This window comes from Octopus bimaculoides, chromosome 3 (assembly GCF_046866305.1).
Source record: "Octopus bimaculoides isolate indiv1 chromosome 3, ASM4686630v1, whole genome shotgun sequence".
Lineage (NCBI taxonomy): Eukaryota > Metazoa > Mollusca > Cephalopoda > Octopoda > Octopodidae > Octopus > Octopus bimaculoides.
In genome coordinates this window covers 100,443,691-100,466,422 of record NC_142930.1, presented here as the reverse complement: position 1 = coordinate 100,466,422, position 22,732 = coordinate 100,443,691, and the positions used below count along the sequence as shown (strand labels likewise).

Below are 22,732 nucleotides of genomic sequence, written 5' to 3'. Positions count from 1 at the left end.
TCAGTGTGTAACTGGTACTTATTTGATTGACCCTGAAAGGATGAAAGGCAAAGCTGACCTCGCGGAATTTGAACTCAGGGCGTAAAGACATGAAATACCACTAAGCATTTCACCCGGTGTGCTAACATTTCTGCCAGCTCGCTACCTTATGCTTATTGAAATATTAACCAATTAATAATTAAAAAAGATTAGTTAAATTAAATAACAGTGCTTGACCCATACAAGCATGGAAAAGTGGACACTAAGATGATGATGATGAAGATGGTAGTGGTGCTTTTTGTCTGGCCCAGGATTTGACCTGGGTCAGACAAAATGTTTTCCCTAAAGATAGTTTTTGTTTGCAGCAAGGTTTTCATTCAAAATCTGTGTTTAAATGGTCTTCTGTCTAATAAGAAATATTATCACCAGTTTACTAATTATACTTGTGTCATTAGCATATTAAATGCTTAAACCTTTCACATTTAAGCTGGTCATATCCAGCCAAAATATTCTACATGTTTTAGGTTCAAACTGACCAGATCCAGCCTCTCATGCACCTACTCTAAGATGTCATCCTAAGAATAAATAGTTGCATCACTGAAATCTTGAAGCTACAAGATAATGCCTGATTAATTCTAAACAATGTCAAAAAAATAAGCATTACATTTGACAGAATAATCTGAATATACTAAAGGGTTAGTGTGTCATAAATTATATTTTACTGCGGACTAAGTTTTACAAAAAGAAGCTTGCATTTTTTTTTTTTTAATCAATGTGGTAACTGTTAAACTATAAAAGTGGATGATTCAGAAAAGAAATAATGTTTGAGGGTAAAAATTCAGAAATGAACAGTTAAAATATGAAGAAAAACAGAAGCAGTATCAAATCCAGTGATTTAGACCAGGGGTTTTCAAACTGTGGTCCGCAAGGACAAGACGGGGGGTCCGTGGACAGCAAATACTTTTTGTGGGGCAATTTGATTTTATATATGTTTTTTAATCGAAATCTTTTAATTGACAATAAACCTATTTGTTAAATACTGTTAAATAAATAAATGTAAAAATATATGTTATTTTAAGCAAATATTTATGTATAAATTTCATAAGCATTTATAAGGGGGTCCCTAAGGTAACGCCTGAAATATAAAGGGGTCCGCAAGTCAAAAAGTTTGAAAACCCCTGATTTAGACTATTCAAGATTATATTATATGTAATAAAAGGATAATATGTGTCACAAATGATTGAAAATTTGGCTAAAGAAATGCTGACAATCTCAACAGAAGCCATAGTAGCAGTAGTAGAGATGAAATATCAAGCAACCAAAATAGATGTAAACTCTTCTACCAAAACAAGTGCAATGAGGAACATCACCGTATGTTCTTAGTGAACCATAAGACTTGCCAAACTTTATTTTTAACATCTTTACTTATTACACCCATACACATATATAATTATCTCAATTAACGCCAGTTTTAAAGCAGAAGAAAGTTTTCATTTTACAAAAATATACTGTCTTTATAATTTAATTTCATATCATCTAAAAACTGGCTATGAGAAAGGAGACACGAAAGTATCTCTGATAAAATTATACTCGTAGTCTTTTTCTTCTTCTGAGTGAAGTAACTTAGAACTAGAAATAATAATAACCAATAAATTTGAATGTTTTTCTTTTAGACACTGGAACAACAGTTAATGGTCATGACATTACACTGTATTGCTTCTTTTTCCTCAATGAAATCTGACAAGGGGATCATACATTTCCCCCTTCTTTTATGGCCTAGTCCAAGGAGGAGGGAAATTCCCATTATCTTATTGCATTGCCTCCAAGTGTTGGGATGGTGGGGGAGGGGGCATAGGGAAATTAAACCACAATTCAAACTGGGAAATGCTTGCAACAGAGTGGACACTGCAGGAAGCAGTGGGAAAATGGTGCTAAATTAAGTAATGAATTAAATTTACTAAATCCTTTAATGACTATATAATAATTAGTAAAAGAAAAATAAATCTTTGTTGATGAATTCATATCACTTAACCTCAGAAATAAGATTAAGTAGATGAAACTAAGATAATTTCCATTTACTAAATAAGACTACTTAATGTGACTTACAATGTTTGCCTAAACAAGCAAAGGAATTAGAATAACAGATTGATCACACTTATTAATCCCATATAGTTGTATTTATACAGTATTCAATTAATATATTTTCTAATTCAACATCACCAGGTATCTTGCTTTTCATATGCAAAATTCATTTTTTTAAGGAAACATTAAACTCACCTTTAATGCATCTCAAGTGTTTGGAAGTGACATTCACTATAGCTATATTAAATATAGGCTGTTTAGAATAATTATTTAAGAAAAGCTATGTTCCATTCTTTTCACTTACAAAGTACAATTCCACAGAAGTCAAGTCTAGCTTGACAAGTAATGGTGCACCAAGATAAAGGCATCCTTGTTATAACATTAATCATTATCATTCGAGCTAGTATACTTTCTTTCCTTTTAATATAAATTCTAGCTGTTCAGGCTTTTAAAATTTGATAATGCAATCCTAGAAAGTGTAAAAAAACACAAAAAAAAAACAAAAAAAAACATCTCTAACATCATCTCAGTTACTAGACATATGTAACTGCTTTGGTCAAGAATGTGCTAAAATATCTTTGTGTCTGTGTTTGTCCCCTACCACAGCTTGAAAACCAGTGTTGGTGTGTTTATGTCCTGATAACTTAGCAGTTTGGCAAAAAGAGACCAACAGAATAAGTATTAGGCTTTAAAAAAATAGGTACTGGGGTCAATTCATTTCACTAAAAATTTTTCAAGGCAGTACCCCCAACGTGGCTGCAGTCTAATGACTGAAACAAGTAAAAGGTAAAAAATACTGACTTCTTTTAAAGGTACAAAGCTTCAAATTTAAGAAAAGGAATTGTACTTGACTTTTATATATTTTACAGATCTTGAAAAGATGCAAGGCAAAGTCAACTTTACTGGGAACTGATTTTAGAATGTAGGGCTGTAACTAAATACAGCAAACTATTTTGCCCAATGCTCTAATGATTCCGTCTAGGTATTTACTGATAGTTATTTTGTCAACTTAGGTACTGAAATGGATACTGCTAAAGTATCTACATTAATGTTCTATTTCAATCATCTCCACCACTCACAGATCATTAAGAGTGATAAGGAAAGAAAAAATACATATGCTGCATGGTCCTAGAGAAATGACTACCTGACGTGATAGTATACAAACTTTATAGATTTTGTTTCTGAATCATTCAGGATGTTTTATAACAGAACTAATAATTTAATCAGGGATCATAAAATTACTTTACTACTTCATTATGATGTTGCTATCATTTTCTTATCTCAATACTTAGGGTTAGTGTAAACTGGAGAATTAAAACTGATGATGATGATTCATTTCTCCAAGTCCAAATCTCTTAATGATGACATTACCTTTGATTCTTCTTATGTAAAAATAAGTAGCAATGTAATTTTAGGTTCAAGTTAGTTGTCTTAGTCAAGGAGTGAAGGACTACAGAAGTAATCTGAAGCATTTTTCAGGAGTATCAAAAAAGGAAGGGGTTGAATGAATTTAATGAAGCTACTATTATAATCAGTTGACATTGTTTTTCAATACTTCCAGGGTTAATAAAATAAGAACTTGGGACACAATGCCAGTAACGCCTCTAAGAAAAGCATGAATGTCACACAGTCTCATTCACCTCAGCTATAAAACTTATTGATGAGTAATCTAATAAATATTTTGAGCAGCAAAGGTGTTCCAAGCTGGCACAATTTTTGAAGGATTGTCTGTCTCTGAATGAGTGGCCTTGGGAATGATACAGTAGAGGCAGTAGAATGCAGAAAAAAGCATAGGAAGCAATCAGAAATGGAGTTGGAATATTGCCATCAAGTCTGCAAGAGCAGAAATTTAAGTTACAAAAGAACACCGAGTTGTATTGGTAAGTTGATATATCATTTCTTAAGTAAGTGTTTTAACTAGAACAAAATGAAATTTTATCATGTATTTAGAAATTAGATTAAAAAAACACTGATCCTAAAAGTAGTTATTCCTCTACCCCCACTTCTTTCTTTACCAAATAATCATTATTGGTATCTATCAGTTATTTAACTGATTTAGTTTTCAATTGATTTCCTTATGTTTCTTTCTAAGAATATTAGTTGAAGGCCAATTTTATGAAAAGGAAGGTGAACAGCCAACTGATTTGACTTCAGTACACTACTTACAAGGGTGGGCTGTAAAGTTCATTGGCTGGTTATGAAGGAGTGATGCTAGAGCTGTGAAATCATACATGCATTGATTTCAACTCTTCTTATTAATAACTGCATTGTTTCTTTCCAGGTAAACTGACAGCTGATGGTTCAAAGAAGGCTTGAAAGAAAACTAGTAGCAATTTCCATTGAAAATGGACAAAATTTCACATCGTAGTTTTATCAAGTACCTGCAGAAAAAGGGTTTAGCCCCAGTGACATTCATGCAGATATGCTTGCTATGTTAGGGTATGACACTCCAATTTTATCAATAGTGCAAAAGTGGGCAGCTGAATTTAGGAGGGGAAGGAAGAGTCGTGAAGATGACCCAAGATATGGATGTACTGACTGTGCTCACCACATGATGATGGATGATAGGCAACTAATTATAAATCAAATAGCCAACGCTATTAGCATATCCTATGAGAGAGTTGAGAACATTCTGCACAATGAATGGGGCATGAAGGTTTCTGCTTGGTGACACCTGATCAAAAGCATACCAGGCTGATCACATCACAGGAAAATCTGGTATTGATTGAGGCAGATCCAACTGGTTTCTTTGAACATTTCCTAACCCAAGATGAGTGTTGGCTTCATAACTTTGAGCCAGAAACAGAGATGATCTATGCAATGGAAACACCCCTCTTCACCAGCACCAAAGAAGGCCATGGTTGTTTTACCAGCAGGGATGGTGATGACCTGTTTTTTGGGATGCAAAAGGCATTGTGTTTATTGACTATCTTCAAAAGGGACACACCATCAATGGAGAGTACTATGTAACTTGCTGAAGCAGTTACAAAAGGCTATCAAGACCAAACAACCAGGAAAATTGACCGAAAGGGGTCTTGTTTCATCAGGACAATGCTCCAGAATCCTTGGTTTCAATGGCTGCTGTGTGTGACTGTGGCTTTGAACTGGTTGATCACCCTCCCTATTCTCCTGATTTGGCTATCATCTGTTCCCCAACATGTAAAAATACTTGGTTGGGAACTATTATTGCAGTGACGATGACATCATAACTGCTACTGATGACTGTTTTGACTAACATGATGAAAGCTTCTTCAGCAATGGGATCTAAGCACTGCGATACCAACGGAAGAAATGCGTGGACCAAATTCTATGTTGAAAAATAAACCACATTTGCTCACAGTCCATGAAAATATCTTGGCCAGCCTATGAACTTTTCAGCTGATCCTCATAGCATGAAATAGACTAAAATGAGTCAGCAAAAAGAAAAACAACTAAGTTATTTTTAAAAGCAATACAATGTAAATATAAAATACCAGCAGTCTGAATTGAAAGAGAAAGAAACTATAAACATGACATAATTGACTATTGTAAAGAAAATTAGAAGATCTTAACTTTTAAAACCCACAAAATGAGCTCTATTGTAAAACCAATTTAAAATAAAAGAGAAGAAATTGATCAATTACTAAACTGAGTATTCTATGTATGCTAAATTGCTTGTAATAGAACTTCAAACTTTAGGTCAAAAGCAATAAATAAATAAACAGAAAGTAATATATACGACATTAAAAAAATCTTTATCATGTCAGCATGGAAGGCAATGATGATGATGAAACTATTTGTGCCTTTTCTCATATCTAAAACAAAACAATACAAATAGTTAACTGCAAACATTGGATATATAAAAAAAACTACTGAAGTAAAATCATAAAATTGATATTTTTTAACAATACAGTAATCCCTCAACTATTGCTGGTGTTACATTTCCACAGAAATAATTAAAATCTGAAAAAATAGATATACCTAATGGCTGCAGAAACCCGGATATACTGAGGAGTATGCAAAATGAATTTACATATATTAGCCACAAAAATCCACGATGTACTGAGTGCGCGATAGGTGAACCACAACATGGCGAGAGATTACTGTATATGAATTTTATCTAATATGGTTAGTTTCAGGCATATCTAACCTTTAAAGAAATGAACCAATGAGTGGTACTTCATGCAGTCAGTAGACATGCAAAATACCAAACTTCCCTCAAATCAAATCCTACCATCTTGTAGTAGAAGTACTCACTGGGTATGGTGCCAAGTGTACTATGCCTAGGAAAAAGATGAGCTGGTCATAGCTGGATTACTTTTGATGAATTCTAGGTCCTGTGATGGTCAAGATAGACCATGTACTTGCAAATATATGTACAGGTCTCAGCAAAGTTTTCTGTGGAAGACTGGCAGTTGCCTTTACATGCAAATCTCCTTTCTCCATGACACTAATGTTGTCCAAAGGAAATGTTGAGCCTTAGGGTTCATGCAACAGGGTACCAGTGTCTTCGCAGTCATTGCTGTCAGAACACAAATGACTGGATGTGGAGGCACATGGCTTAGTGGTTAGGGGTGTTGGACTCATGATCGTAAGATTGTAATTTCGATTCATGGATCACGTTACTCAAATCCACTCAGCTGGCAAAAATGAGTAATCCTGCAATCGACCGGTGTCCCATCCAGGTGGGGAATTTATATGCCATGGAAACCGGCCCTTATGAGTCAGCATGACTTGAGAAGGAAACTTTACCTTTTTTTTTACAAATGACTGGAAGTTACCATAATTCAACATTCTAACAGTTCTACTCCAGTCACGTACTTTTCTTTTTATCAGCTCCAAAAATAGGAAGTAAATCAGACTATTGGCAAGATTTGAACTCAGTACAGTGCGTTGGAACAAATATTGTGAAGCATTCTATCTTACACTCATGACTTCGGTAACTTACTTTTGATGATAAGTCTTTTCAATCAGTTCTACTTGAACTAAACACTAATAACAACCCTTAAAGAAATTTTGATTTTTAATTGTATAACAGACATTTTTAATGAGTATGCAAAGAAAAAGTTTTCCTGCTATTTAAAAAATAATTTTCTCTCAAATTTTATCTTAGGAGATTTGCAAGTGATATTGTTTATTTTGGTCCAGAAGGGATTCATTACTGGTTTCCATAGAATTTTCAAAGTTATTTAGAATGTTAATAAAAACAAAAGTAAAATACATTCTAATGCTTCCCACAAAATAAATATTTCTGGTGTTTACTATGAGAGTAAACTTCCCTGATGGTTAAATTACTAAATGAAAATTATAACTAGGAAACAGAAATTCAGTTAGACTGATGATGTTTAACTAAATAGCATTTGCTATACTGTTACAAAATTTGTTTCAGTATTTCTCTCTTTTTGCATGTCTATTTCTCCCTCTCCCTCTCTCTCTCTCTCACACACACACACACATTTCCATCTGTCGAGGCTACATGCAGATTTTTTTTATCAGTTCTGCAGGTCACATACTCACTAATCGTCACAATTATGTGTTAGATAGTAGTAGTAGTAGTAATAGTAGTAGTAGTTACAGGATGGAAACTCAGTAAAGTTTTAACATTTGAAAATGACAGAGAAAACAATGACAAGGGCATACACTACAGCTGTAAAAAGATAGGCAAGTAGACTTAGAACAGAATTCCTAATTTCAATCTAAGGACATTGCAACTTTGGAAGTGGTATATGGAAAGTAGTTGAGCATCAAAGACGTTGGCAGATGTATACAAGAGTAACACCTACACATGATAAATGCCATTAGAAAGATATTGCAAGGTATATGTGATTGATTTAAAAGAGCCAAATAAGAACTGATATAGTCAAAACCTCTGAAACTGCTGAGCCTTAATTGATCAGATGTAAATGCCTCCTAAGTTATGAGGGAGCTTTTAAGGACCAGTACTTAGCTCTAGTTCTGTGAATCATGAGGGAGTACTCCTCTGCAGAATATTATTAGTGTATGCAACAGGTAACATTCCCAAGTGATTTGGTACTTATTCTTAATAGTTGTATAAACTAAGACAATGGAGGATAAGGTGTTTTATCCACAAGTGCAACCAAATGCAGAACAATATAAATTCATTTGTTTGACACTAGTATGGGGAATTGGATATTATGACCATGGATGGTTATGATGTAGATGAAGTAAAAAGCAAAAAAGTAAAAGTAAATAAATAAAAATCCAAGCCATAGGCTTGAGGATAATTTCATAACTAAATTCTGTAGGTAATTGGGACAGTTTTAAAACATAAGCAGTATTAGAATAAAAATGATATTCAAAATGGTAGCGTGAAGAGAAAATTTGGGTGTTACCTTTTCTAGTCATAACAAATGAATCACAGTAGATATATAAGTTGCCTTATCGCATGGAAGTATTGTGGAAAGAGGGGAAGAGTAGTTGAAGACACAACCAATGCTGAAGATAGGACATTGAAAGACTTTTTATTATCATTTACATTTTCTGCTTCTCTGAACTACAACCAACATCTGTTCCTTTGAACATGCCAACTTTATCCTGCTCCTAGTATTTTTTTCCTCTCATTACCCCTACCTTGCACTACATCTTAGATTGAATTTTAAACAAATTTACCCAACCTGTCTTCTTCAGGATTGCATTCATATTTATCCACATCCACAAGTCTTAAGTGGGTTAAAGAGAGCTACTGACTTTGCTTTACCTTCTCAAACTACTCAGAATAAAAAGATATCTCTCTTGGCACTATAACATTTAGAAAAACACGAAAAAAAGTCAGAATTGCCTGAAAAACTATGTGGAATTGTTTCTTTTAAATATCATCTATATTTTGTATCAAAAGCAATTTCTTCCCAATCCATTTCTCACTGTCCTTTCTCCATATTACATTGTATATAAATATCACCTGTCCCATGAACATAGCTAAAACTAAATTATTTGTCTATTTCTCTAGATTAGAACTAATCCAGTATTGTAGGTTTATTCCACTTCCAACATAATGATTAAAAATAGTAAGTTTTCAGCCTAAATTCTGCAGTTATGATATCACCTAATGAGTAATCTTTTGTTTTACGAACAAGAAAGTTGGAAATACAACTTTAAAATAAATTTTGAAACTAAAAGTTTATTTTGGAAAACACACACACAGATATAAAAAAACCCCCAAAAAAATGCATATGACCAGGTAGGGTTTGAGGTCAATAAAATGAATCTGAAATGTACCTAATCAGAATAATTTAAGCATGAATGAAATCTGAAAGTAAATAAATATACTGGATACTAATATCTAATTTATATTTTTTTGTTTTAAAGTTCAAGTGATATGAAATTACGACACGGGATAACACTCTCAAATGCAATTTATAAATTGTGCTGTTTATGAGAATGATGCCAACAACCAATTTCAAAGAAAAAGATTCTTCCAGTTCCACATTATTACCCACTGTTAGTCAAGTATTGTTGAACATATTTTACTTGTATTTTATTATACCAACACAGAAATTTCACTTGCTGGTTTATGAAGCAAAAGATTACCTTGTAATGATTTCTGTAGATTAAGTAAACATGCAGTAAAACTTTCATTTACAGTCTTTCAGACTAAAACCTCTTACTCTCTATATCTGACCAATCTCTGCTGTCCATACACTGTTTTCAAACTTCTTTTCTGAAAGGTACTATTTGCATTTATATAGAATCCAGTCTCTCTATTACTGATAATAGCTACACAGATTTAAGGAATTTCTTTGCACTCAAACTTCTGTACTCATGAATAACCCTATTACTACAAATTCTGGGCCTCACAATTTCTGATGATATAATTAGAAAGATTTCACAAATACAATATTGTCAAAATTGCACTCCAAAGACTAGGCTGCTTCTTTGTGGCCAAAAAATATTTCAGCTCTGATAAATTACTGGATACTCTACAAAGCTCATGGTGAGATATTGCTCACATATATGGAAAGGTACAGCTGCTGCCACACCCACACCCACACCCACACCCACACATCATATCTCAAAAGAATTACCACTGAGCTGTTTAGCAGAAACGTACTCAACAACAAACTATGATTGACAGATGTGATGTTTCATCTACTACAATAGCAACAGTCTCTGTTAGCCTGATCAAACAAGCTACATACCACTTCTGCATTAGCTAATTTATTGCACTGCCAAACTCTGCACTAAACATTTCCCTGACCTTTCCTTATCAGAGCTGCAGCTCTTTGAAATTTTTTAGTCTATGTTCTACCTATAATGTGTCAACCTACAAAAGCTTAAATTGAACATCAGGAATATTTACCATAGCATATTCGGAAGACCAACAAGATATGAATATTGCTCTTCATCCTGCTAATTAGCAATAACAAGTTGGAGTTATTTCATTTTCACATTGCTAATACTTTTAGGAAAATCATAATTATTAAGGTAATAAAGATTCACACAGACCAAAATGAAGGAGTTAAGTATGATATATTGGATGTGTATAACAAGAACAAGAGAAAGATGCAAAAAATCAATACAATTAGTACAATATACCTGATATTAAATTGATAATGATGAATGGATAAAGATATAAATAATACTACTGTGAGGGCCAAGTGCAAAAATAAAAGAAGTGCTGTAAACTAGTAGTTGTTGGTAAATCATAGCAGGAATGGGTAATTATCCACAAAGACTTAGAATGAAGTGGTTAGATCATAGAGAGTTGAGCTTGAGAATTTGAGGATTTTATGAAATGAAAATGTTTTAAACACATGCACAGACTCACAGAACCATTACCAACATCTGAGTGATTTGTATTTGTAAATAGATAAATATTTTCTTAAATACTGATGAAGAGTTGTTTTTCTATGCACACAAACACACATATACACCACCACCACTACCATCATCATCAAGCAATAGTGACAGAAATAAAAACGACTAATGCACTGTTAAGTTGTAAAAAATAAAAAACACTAAAAAAGTAAAGAGGACAGACCCTGAAAGTACAGACAAAAAAATAAAATCAAGTACCAACCAGTAAAACCAGTATGTAATGAAATAAAAATGCCAGAAATAACAGGTAGCTAAAATACAAACTTGTGTTGGTAGACCATAGCAGGAATAGGGAAGTATCCTGAAAGATCTAGAGTTAAGTGGTCAGACCTCAGAATATAAAGGGATGTAACCAAATATCACAACGTATTTTGTTCAATGCTTTACCAATTGACATTCATTACCACAAAATACACACACGCACATACACATTGAACTTCTGCTTCCTATGTTCCATCCCAAAATGCTGGTTTGCCCATGGCTATAGTAGGAGACACTGGCCAAAAGTGTTATGCAGTGGAACTGAACAAAAAACCACATGGCTTCAGAGTAGACTCCTTAACCACAACAGCTAAGTTAGCACTCAGTGTGTGTGTGTGTGTGTGTGTGCGTGTGTGTGTATGTAGTATGTGAGTGAGAGAGAGAGAGAGAGTGAGTGTGTGTGTGTGTGTATCATAGGTGCAGGCTTGGCTGAGCAGTCCAGAAGTTCATTTCATATCCATGTGATGTTGAGAGACATTTGATAAACTCTACAGAAGTCAATTGTGTGTATATATGTATTTCTGCCTGACTTTGTGTTGATGTCATTTACCCAGTGTCCAAATTTTTGTTCTGCAGCTCGGCATTTCAATGAACATGCTTGTCCCATTTCTAGATAAGTTCCACACATCCTCCACATTCAATGCATATGTTTAGCTACCGTGTCATATCACACAAAATAAGAACATAATATAAATTGATTATTATATGAGGACAAGGAAAGCAACTGGACCATCAGGGATAGTCACTGAAAATATCCAAAGCTGGGCATATACTTGGCGTTTAGTCAATCAGATAGCATATTTAATGACTGGTATAGAAGTAATATCATCAAGAACTACACAATCAAAGGAGTGCTCTGGTAAGAAGCAACTTGTTTCCTCAGAGTGTGGGACAGGTGCCAATGGTTTTTGTAAACCACCTTATGCACTTCTGTACCTATAGCGTATGGCCATTTTGAACACCCAGGCATACATGGTATTGAATATGCCAGAGAAGACTATTGACCTCCATTGTTGATGCTGCCAATGGTGGTGCTGTATAGCCCACTGTAGTCGTTGTCATGTGTTCTGGTAGTGGGTGGATCCAACACATTGAGATTGTAAGGCATGACATGTTCAATACTGCGTATGCCCTCCCTGGGTGTTCAAAACAGCCATACACTATCAGTACAGGAGTGCAGAGTGGTTCAAAAAAGCCATTGCCAACAGTGCCCACACCCTGAGAAAAGCTGCCTCCAGTACCATACAAGTTGTCAGCCTTGGGACCACCTGGTTCAGCCATCTCTGGATTTCATTCCATAGATGTTCAATTGGGTTCAAATCTGGGCTAAGAGCTGGCCACGGCATGGTTCTGATGTTATGCTGACGTAGGAAGTCTATGGTGACCCTGGCTGTGTGGGAGGGAGCATTGTCCTACTGGAATACATGGCTACGGTGACACGTGAAGAAGGGCACGATGTGAGGTCTTAGGATCTGGTCAATGTAGCGCTGCACTGTGATGCCATTCCCTCTGCTTGCACCAACATTTTGGAACACATGGAGCCCAATTCTCTGATTCAGGCCTATAACACCCCAAATCATGATGCTTTGGCCATCCTACGCATCTCTCTCCATGACACATGCGTCTCTGTAGCATTCACTCCTCATACGCCACACCCTCACTTTGCCATCTGAGGTGGAAACACAGTACCGACACTCGTCAGAGAAGACTATTGACCTCCAATGTTGATGCTGCCAATGGCGATGCTGTGGAGCCCATTGTAGTCATGCCTGGCAGTGGTGGGCGGTGAGGACAGGCCCTCAAGCAGGATAACAGCAACGCAGGTTGCCGACAGCCAGTCAACGTTGTACCATGTCACTGATGGGTCGGTGTCCAGTGCCAATGGTCTCATGAGCTGTCATACTGGCCAGTCTGAAGCAATCAAAGAGGTGTTGCAGGTAGATGAAGCAATCCTACCCGGGCATGGTTACCCGGAGGCGCCCTCTGCTGGCACGGTCTGCAGTGATGTTGGTGTTGTTGTATAGCTGATGCAGGCGACAGATGGTGCTGACACGGACATTCTAAGCTTACGCAACAACCAGGACACGCTGCCCTACTTGCAATCAGCCGATAGCTTGTTCTCTCGGTGCAGCTGACAATCAGGTCGTACCTGATGCATCCAAATTACAAATCTGTTGAAGATTGGGAGAAGAAATTCCAAATGAGAAAACAAAACTACCTGGCAAAAACCAAAGTTTTAGTTAGTAGGAAAAAAATACAGGGTGGTACGGCTATCTGGGAAGTGATCATGTTCAATATGCAGAAAAGGACAAAGTTAGAATTCCATATTGTGTACCTAATGTGAAGTGGGTCCACAAAAATTGTGTTAGAATCATGAGTAAGCTGACAGAGAAGACTTCATTTGTGACAGATGCCTAGGAGTAATTAAAAGGAAGATCACCTATGAATTCAAATCTTTCAAATGCTGGGAAGGCTCCATATAAACAGTTGACAACACCTTTTACCCAGATGACCTAATTATTGGTGAAAATGATGGCTCTGAAAACAAAATAGCTAGAGGGGAAGACAGGTTGGGAAAAGTTTAGGAAACTTTTATCTCCACTGACAGTTAAAAAATTCTCTCTCTCTCTCAGTGAAGGGCAGATCTTATGATGCATGTATACAATGTTGCATAATGGAAAAACATGGACTTTGAGTGCAGATGATGTGTGAAGGATGGTTAAAATTAGAGGAACATGTTCCACTGGATGTGCACTGTTAATATGCATTAACCAGTAGCACAAATGAACTAAGAGAAATTTGGGTAGAAGAGGAATCAGAAGTAGTTATTTCTTTATTGCCCACAGGGGACTAAACATAGAGGGGACAAACAAGAAGAGACAAAAGGGTTACATCGACTCCAGTGCATAACTGGTACTTAATTTATCGACCCCGAAAGGATGAAAGGCAAAGTTGACCTCGGCGGAATTTGAACTCAGAACGTAGTGGCAGACAAAATACCACTAAGCATTTCGCCCGGCGTGCTAACGCTTCTGCCAGCTCGCCGCCTTGAAGAGGAATCAGAGGTAGTGTGTGCAAGAAACTGAGCCAATACAGTTAAGCAATGTTTATGAAGCATGACAGTTGGGTAAAGAATTGTCAAATGCTCTAATGAAAGAACTTGCAAAAGAGGAAGGCATAAAAAGAAGTAGGGACAACTAATCTCAAGGTGCTGACCCTTATGAAGGAGATGACAAATGACAGTCATAAGCAGTGGGATGCTGTGCTGGAGAAGACTCATCCAATACATGCAAGTATAGGAGAAACATACAAAAATGATAATATGAGTGTGTGTGTGCGTGTACGCATTTCACACAAACACGCATGCACACAAAGCAGTTGACGGTAGAACTGTTAATGTCATAAAAATACTGTCACGCTCTACCAGGACACATCTATGCAAAACACACTAGTTTCACAAGGATGACAGAGATTCCACACACACACAGAGACAAAGGTATATTTCCAAGACAAAGCAAAATACATCCCAATGCAAATATCCGTTTATATGATTCAAATTCTGCCAAGATCAACTTTGCCTTTCATCCTTCTGGGATCAATAAAAAGAAATACTTTAGAAAGCATTTAAATACAGGAGTTAAATTTAACTGACTACAAATCAGACTGGAATCCTTAAGGCAACCCAACATTTTCTTCAACTTAGTCCAGATACTGATGCCAAGCTGTTCATCCCTTACCCATTCCTTACATAATATCAATGGTGTGGACAGAAGAGTCTGGGTGTATGACCAACTACTAGTCTTTCATACAATTTTGTCCTGTCCTGTACTCTGGAAAAGATATTCAAATATTGTCTCACCATGATCTACCAACACATCCTGATGCAAATCTTTCTAGATACAAACCCAGTCTCACAAGGATATCAAAGAATATATATATATATATATATGTGTGTGTGTGTGTGTGTGTGTGTGTGTGTGTATATTTCCTGCAGGTGTTAGCCTGCAACAGTTATTTAAAAGGAGCATTAATGAAAAAAAAAGGTAATGGTATATTTTTAAGGCACAAATCGAAATATATCTCAATGGAAATATCAGTTTAGATAATGGATAAAGTGTACAATGTTAAAAATGGAGCTGGCATAAGTTATACATTTCACTAATACACTAATATACCAGTTATTAAAATTTCTTCATCATATAATGTCTACTTTTTGTCATCTGTACTAGTTGTGTACATGCTTGATACTTGCTGACTTCCTGTACCAGGATCTTTTCGGATCATACCACCCTATATATATTTGAGTCTGCATGAATCACTATTCTGATTTTTTTTTTCTCTTTTTCTTGACCTGCCCAAGGAATGAACCAAGAAACTTCAAATAGTAACTCTCTTTGAATGTACAGACTCAGCTTTGAATGGACGTTTTTCCTCTCTACCTAACGATATTGAGTGCATTTTTTGCTTAATTTCAGTTTATACTAGCATGAACAAATGATCGACTTTCTCTCTCTCTCCCTCTCTTGAAATAACTCAAATTTGTCAATGACATGAATTTGTATACATGATAAAGTGATGTGCTGAATGCATAAAATCCTAATTAAATGGAGAAACAAAATAATAAAAAAATACTAGCAGCAATTGTTAGAAACCCTTAAAGAATCAGTTATTTGATTAGTTAAAATTGATTTTGCCTGTCCTACATATGTAATTCTTTTTAAATGGAAAAAAATTCAGTGGTGGGGGAGGAGGAACAGGATTCTATTTGTGTAAGAATGAGGATCTGTGGATTATTTTAAGGTTGGAGAAAACAACAGAAAAGTATTTGGATGAGGGGGAGCCTGAACCACTCTCGAGTTGCAAGCTGCTAACTAGATGACAATGACATAACATTGCTGAAAAATATGATGATGTGTAACATGACAAATTTATTGGTTAAATTAGTCATACATACTCAGCTGAGTCAACAGGGAACCCTGCAAATTGAACTGAGAAGACATGTGGTCTTTTATATTTACTATAAAGCGAGAGTTATTGTTTAACCCCAGATGAGACGAATGATGATTAAAGGCGTTTCAGTTAATGATCATCAGGTCTTTTCTCTTGTTTATAATATAACGTGTCCTTTCTTTTTAAAACAGTAGTGCGTGATTTGAAGATTTGACTGCTATTTCGAGTAGGTTGGATAAATAAAGCTACTGTTATTTATTAGATCCTGTGAGTGCGAAACAATTTATTTACAATTTTAACATATAAAGAAGAAAAAAGTGTGTACGTGTGTGTGATGGAGTCATTAGTATCGAACCGTGAAGTCCATTAAGGATTTAGTTCGTGACAATTTACTTAATATGAGTGTTAACATATTTATGTTGATAACAGCACTTAGTATTATTTGAAGAATGATTTAAGAAGAGCACTTAAAGATATAGATTAGCTGAGAGTAGACAGACGAATTTGTATTCACATCGTACGAACATAATAGAGTTTTAGAAACTGCTATAGAACATAGGTTAGTTTAGACTTTGAAGTATGTGGTTCCATATCTTTATAGCACTGAGATAATCCCCCCCCTCCCCTCTCACGAGAAATAATTTCTTTACTATTCTCGGTAATATATCACTTGTTTACACATGTATATTAAATAGTAAAGAAGGGAAAATACGGTGACAGTGGATTTCTGTCTTTTAAAAATTAAAAAAAAAGGCTTGTATGTATAAAGTTTGTACTGGGAATCAGTAGTTTAGACAAAAATTGGATATCTAACATACTCCCTGGACTAGCTACAAGACTGGTTTTATAAAAAATGGAGAAGTTGATAAATTTCAATGTATTAACTGCTATTTATTTTATTGACTTCAGAACAAAAATGATGTTTGCAGTATTTGTATTTTGACTGTACAGCGACGAGAGTAAGTTATGTTAGGTCACTCCCAGCACTAAAATGTAAAATGTGGTGTGGCTATTCTTCGAAGAACGAGATGACTACTACTGTTTGTCTTCTCTTCAATTACTAGTGAATGTCAAGCAAGAAACAAATAAAAAATTGCCCTCTTTTCGGAAGAGGGTCAAACGAGTGTGCCACGAAGTTGAAAATATTTTTCTAGCCTGTCGTGAGCAGAAACTTCCTCCTCTTTCCAGCCTCTGCAATGACGAGTGTGTTGACATCAATTTCGTGTAGCATCAACTGCGTTGTTATAACAGTAATTACTACTGCTACATGAATTATTGTTAGGGCAATGGTTCGGCCGAAGAGGCAGGACTAAAATGCTTTGTAGAATTTTGTTACGAGCACTTAGTGAGTTCAAATTCTGCGAAAGTTAACTTTGACTTTCATCCTTCCGAGATCCATAAAATAAGCACAAGACAAACGACTTTTCCCACTCCTTAAAATTTCCGGTCTATTAATTTTATTACCGAAGAAAAAATACGATGTAATAGCAGAAACGGTAACCTGCTAGAATAAATTCCTTGTGGTACTTAGTTTCGTCCTGTCTTCAAAACCAAGAGAGGTCGACTTGGTCTTTCACTCCTTTTAAATCAATAAAAATAAGAAGTAACAGTAATACACGGAGTCGATTTCATCAACTGCACCCTCTCCAAATGTGTTTCCTTACATGAGCGTTAGAATTTCTTTCTTACTACACTTATTTCGCCTAGTCAAATATCACTGAAAATAACTAGGATAAATGCGAGCCACTTTCGTGTCTGAACTAAAACCATTTCATTGATGTCATTAATATTCTTGGAGCAAAGCATATACAGTCAAGCTACCTCATTTTCTCGTCCCCAATAAATTCAAGGGGTTGTACCCAATAAAACATCTAAGGCAGTGACCCAATTTCGAAAGAAGAAAGTCACAACCCCTCCCCCAATTACTATTCTTCCAATATATATATACATATCAGATTTTATGTCTATGAAGAAAAAATAAATAAGATTTTATCTACGAAGATTTAATGGCTTAGAAAATATATTTGCAAGATGTAAGATACAAACATGAAATAGATTCTCATTTCTGGTAATAATACACCCAGCAGGTTGGTGGCTGCTAATAAAGAAGTTGCCAGTCTGTGGTTTGTCAATTCCGTAGCATTGAGGATTGGTTATGATATCATAAACATTTCATTACACATCTTTTTTTATTAAAAACCGACGGATAATTCGATAACTTGTAATAAATAAAAGTAAAATTTAGAAGAAAAAAAACACAATTGACGTCATTCGATATGGTAAAGTTATAGATGTGCCACTTCTCTCTGATGGCTGTATCGAAAATCTGATTAAAAAGCAAATGATACGTGTTTGTGTATGTGTGTGTATGTATGTATATGTATATATATATATATATATAGAGAGAGAGAGATATTAATGATGGCAGCAGATAATGTTGATAATGCAAAATCTAACGCAGTGGGGGAAAGGGTGCCCGGCCCACAAGTTTCAAAGACGCGCAACACGGGCATGTCAGTTCGCCTACGCATTGAGTGAGATGATGATGCATCATAATACCATTTACAGTCACAGCTGGCACCACTATACGGAGGTACGCACTGCGAGAACAACGTCGACCTATTTATTTATCTTAGTATATAACTGATGAAGCTGAAGAGTTTACCAGACTAAAAACACTTTAGATATAAATATGATTGAAGACAAGGCTTACTATGCAAATGAGAATCCTATATTTTTTTTTCCAGGAGACATGCGAGAAATAAAAACCAAAACAATACACTAACTTACGAACTGTGACTAGAGTAACAACATTGGAAGAAGAAAAACTGTAGACGTAAACAAATAAGAGAGAAGTTTAAATACAGCCGTTCTATATTCAAATGAAACAAATAAAGATACTCAAGATATTTGTCTTTATAAACAATACAAACATGGTTGGTTAGTTTTTTGTTGCTTTTTCTTTTTCCTGTCTGGGACAGTTCCAATCATATTCTACATTATATTCTAGCATTATAGAAATTAATTATTGCTAGGCATATGGCACAATAAAAAAATTCAGTCTTCATTCATGCATATATGCTACAATAAATTATTATTTCGATGCTTATAATAAACGTATAAAGCTGCGCTGTGAAGATGGGGTTCAGCCGAGGGTAATAAGGCGTTATCTGTTGCTAGAATTCATTATTCAAACATGCTGTGAACGGGGTAAAAAATATCTTTATTCACTGAGGGGTCTTGGGCATGGAGTGAGCAAATAGTTTAGTAACGATATTTATGTAAACTACGTTAACAAAATCACCTCGCAAGTTTCTTGCATCAACAAACATGATCTACTTACTACTCTTACACTGAGCAATTGCATTGTGGTAAGAGTTCTATCAACCATTTAGAACATACTGTACAGTATGTATTCATGTCTGTGTGTGTGTGCCAGTGCATGCATGAATGCATTAGGGAGTAACAAGTTCATAAAACCGTGGTGAAGTCACACAGATTAAAGAACTAAAAGCTGTCTGTCAATACGTTTAACCCTTTAGCATTCAGATTACTTTGTCAAATGTAATGCTATTGGCATAAATGTTAGTTTTTATCAGCTCAGCCTTAGAAAGCCTTGTGTGAATCTTAAAATAATAGTATATGGGATAACTTTGAAAAACATTTCCTTCAAGTATCTTGGTTGCATGTTAAACAGGGATGCAAAATCTTGATGACAAAACTGTGCACAGAATTTAGAAATCATGGATGTCAATTGGAAAATTTCAATCTACACTGTGGTTTCAAATATATATAAAAACATGATACTAAACAATCTATTTTCGAAACAAGCATTTTGCCTATTTTGTTGTATGGCTGTGAAATATAGTCATTATAGTCAAAGAATGTTTTAAACATGATGATGCATTGAAACTCTCCTGCAATGCAAACTGAGATGGACAAACCATATGTTTGTATGGAAGATAAAAGAATTCAAGAGCTTCTACTCTGTGGAGAATTATGTTCTGGGGAAAAGATCCCCTTACAAACCAATGTTAAGATACAAGGACTGCTTTAAAGTTGATCTGAAAAAAGAAAGGACCATATTTATGTGGGATATTGATAAAAAAAAAATTACAATTGATAGGGTACCATGGAGAAACAAAAATATACTCAAGACATTTAATCAATTTGAAGAGAATTACATTAAAAATGCAAATTTGAAATTAAATGCTAGGAAAGGAAACCTCCACAGATATCACTAATCCTTTCAAATGTTGAACCTGTAACCAATTTGTAAGGCTAGTCTTGTTAACCATTCAAATATACATGAACTAAGATGAAACACCTGAAAGCTAAAAGAATAAATGTGTACCAATGATTTAATAAATGCTATCTTTCTGTTGGTTATCTGGAGATACCAAATGACATGATTCTGTATTGCATTTAACAGACAAGAGACATGTAACAGCTATGGTAAAAGCTGGATATCATCAGTTGGATTAAAAAGTGATCTTTTCTTTGCAGTTCATTAACAAACAATGGTCATATTTGTTATTAGACCAACTTCCATCACATACACAAACGCATTTAATATAAACTATTTCTGTAACCAAACCCTCACCTGTTGTGAAGCAAAGTAATATTTCTCTCTAAGGCCAGACATGTTTTTATAGAAGAGTGAAAATGAATGATATTTCTTGCATGTCATAACTATCATGCAATGACAAGACAAAAATCCAACACACACAAGATTTTGGTTGGCCTGGGGCTATAGTGAAAGATACTTGCCCAAATCACAACAGTGGGACTGAATCTGAAATCACATGGTTGACCATGTATTTCCCAACTACATGGCTCTGGGTTCAGTCACATTGCCTAGCACTCGAGCAAATGTTTTCTGTTATAGCCCTGAGCCAGGCAATACTCTGTGAGTGGATTTGATAGACAAAAAGAAAAAAAAAAAATGAAGAAGCCCGCTGTATGTCATTATTTTGCATGCAGTGTCTTTCATTTCCAATATTCTGTAAAAACATCTAGTCATGGGGAAATATTGCTTTATTTGGAAATAGGTGAGGGATGCCAACAAGAAGCGCATCCAGCTGTTAGATAATCTGTCCCAATAAATTCCATCAGACTCATGCACGCATGAAAAAGTGGACATTAAAACAATGATGATGATACACACACACACACATATAGTTTTCATTCAGGTTGCAAAAAAAAAAAAAACCCAATTTACTTTTGTGTTAGAAGCAAACAGAGTCTTAATATATACCTGCCGTATGTGAAGTAAATACATATCTGAACAAAGGTTTCATCTAATTATTTTTTTCATCAGTTGCAAACACCAATTTTCTGATATTGTTACTGTTTAGTCCTAAAGTTGGACCTGACTGAACAGACTTATGATCAAAGCATGACCTTCCTGTCTTATGTTCAGGAATAGTGAAGTACTCCAGACTACACTTTCCAATGTGTCCTTCTTCAAAATGATAGGCTGAGGTTTGAAAGAGATTTGGCTCCCAACTCTAGTATAGCTCAGGTGAATATGTACATAGTGGCTCTCTGATGTAACCCAAAGAAACCATTTGGACAACAGATATGTAATTCTCTTAGAATTTTATGATATAATTGACAAATGTGTGTACATGGTCTGATCAATAAGTACCTGAACTGTTGCCATGGTAACGAAGCTAAAGCACGCAGAGTAAAGCCGTTTGGCAAAGATTGACCGTAAACTCTACTGTGCAGGTGCACTAATTTTTAACATTCTAGCTCACTTCCACTGTTTACAGCAGTGCTTGGAAGGAAGGTTTGTAGCATGTGGTTATTGCATTGACCATGACAGAGAACGTTGAGCAGAGAGGCCTACACAAAGTTTTCAAACAGTTTTCATCGTTCTCAACACAAGGAGATCTTGTGCAACTGAAACCTGAATGTCATTTTGGTCAACTGAAAGCAGTTTTGGCACAAACATGGCAGACACACGTCTCATTCCCAAATCTTCAGTGATAATGGACTGAACTGAACAGTAACTAATCTGCACATCCTCTGATAACTCATGGATGGTGATTTGACGATTTCCCCTCACAGTTGCATGCACACCTGTGATGTTTTTCTCAGTTCTGCTGGTTCTGGGACTCCCAGAACGTTTGTCAATATCGACATTTTTTCAGCCATCTTAGAAACATCTGAACCACTTGTATATTTGTGTGCGGCTCATGCACTCCTCTTCATACACTTTCTGAAACTTTGAGCAAGTATCACTATGACAACTTTTTCTGTCGTGATCAATGCAATGATCACACACTACACACCTTCCTTCCAAGCACTGCTGTAAACAGCAGAAGTGAGCTAGAATGTTAAAACTTAGTGCACATGCACAACAAAGTTCAAGGTCACTCTTTGCCCAGCGGCTTTACTCTACAAGCTTTAGCTTTGCTACTATGGCAACAGTTCAGATACTTATTGATCAGACCTCATATGTGTCTGTGCATGTAGATATGTATATATGTGTGTATATTTATATACATATTTATGTAAAATATCTATAGTTCATTAAATTCAAACCTATTTACAAATAAATCAATAACATGCTTTGCGTGTGTGTGTGTGTGTGTGCACGCGCAGTTTAACTTGAAGGTGGGAATCCATGAAGGTTCAG

The 22,732-nt window shown here is 35.5% G+C and overlaps 1 protein-coding gene and 1 long non-coding RNA gene across 2 annotated transcripts in view; one reads left to right on the top strand and one right to left on the bottom strand.

The window, feature by feature from the left end:
- Positions 1–22,732, bottom strand: part of LOC106872086 (uncharacterized) — a 146,137-nt gene that overhangs the window by 109,709 nt on the left and 13,696 nt on the right. The window lies entirely within an intron of this gene.
- Positions 17,180–19,083, top strand: LOC149136641 (uncharacterized). Its single transcript, XR_016241157.1, has 2 exons — positions 17,180–18,679; positions 18,834–19,083. It is a non-coding gene; the product is annotated as an uncharacterized LOC149136641 (long non-coding RNA).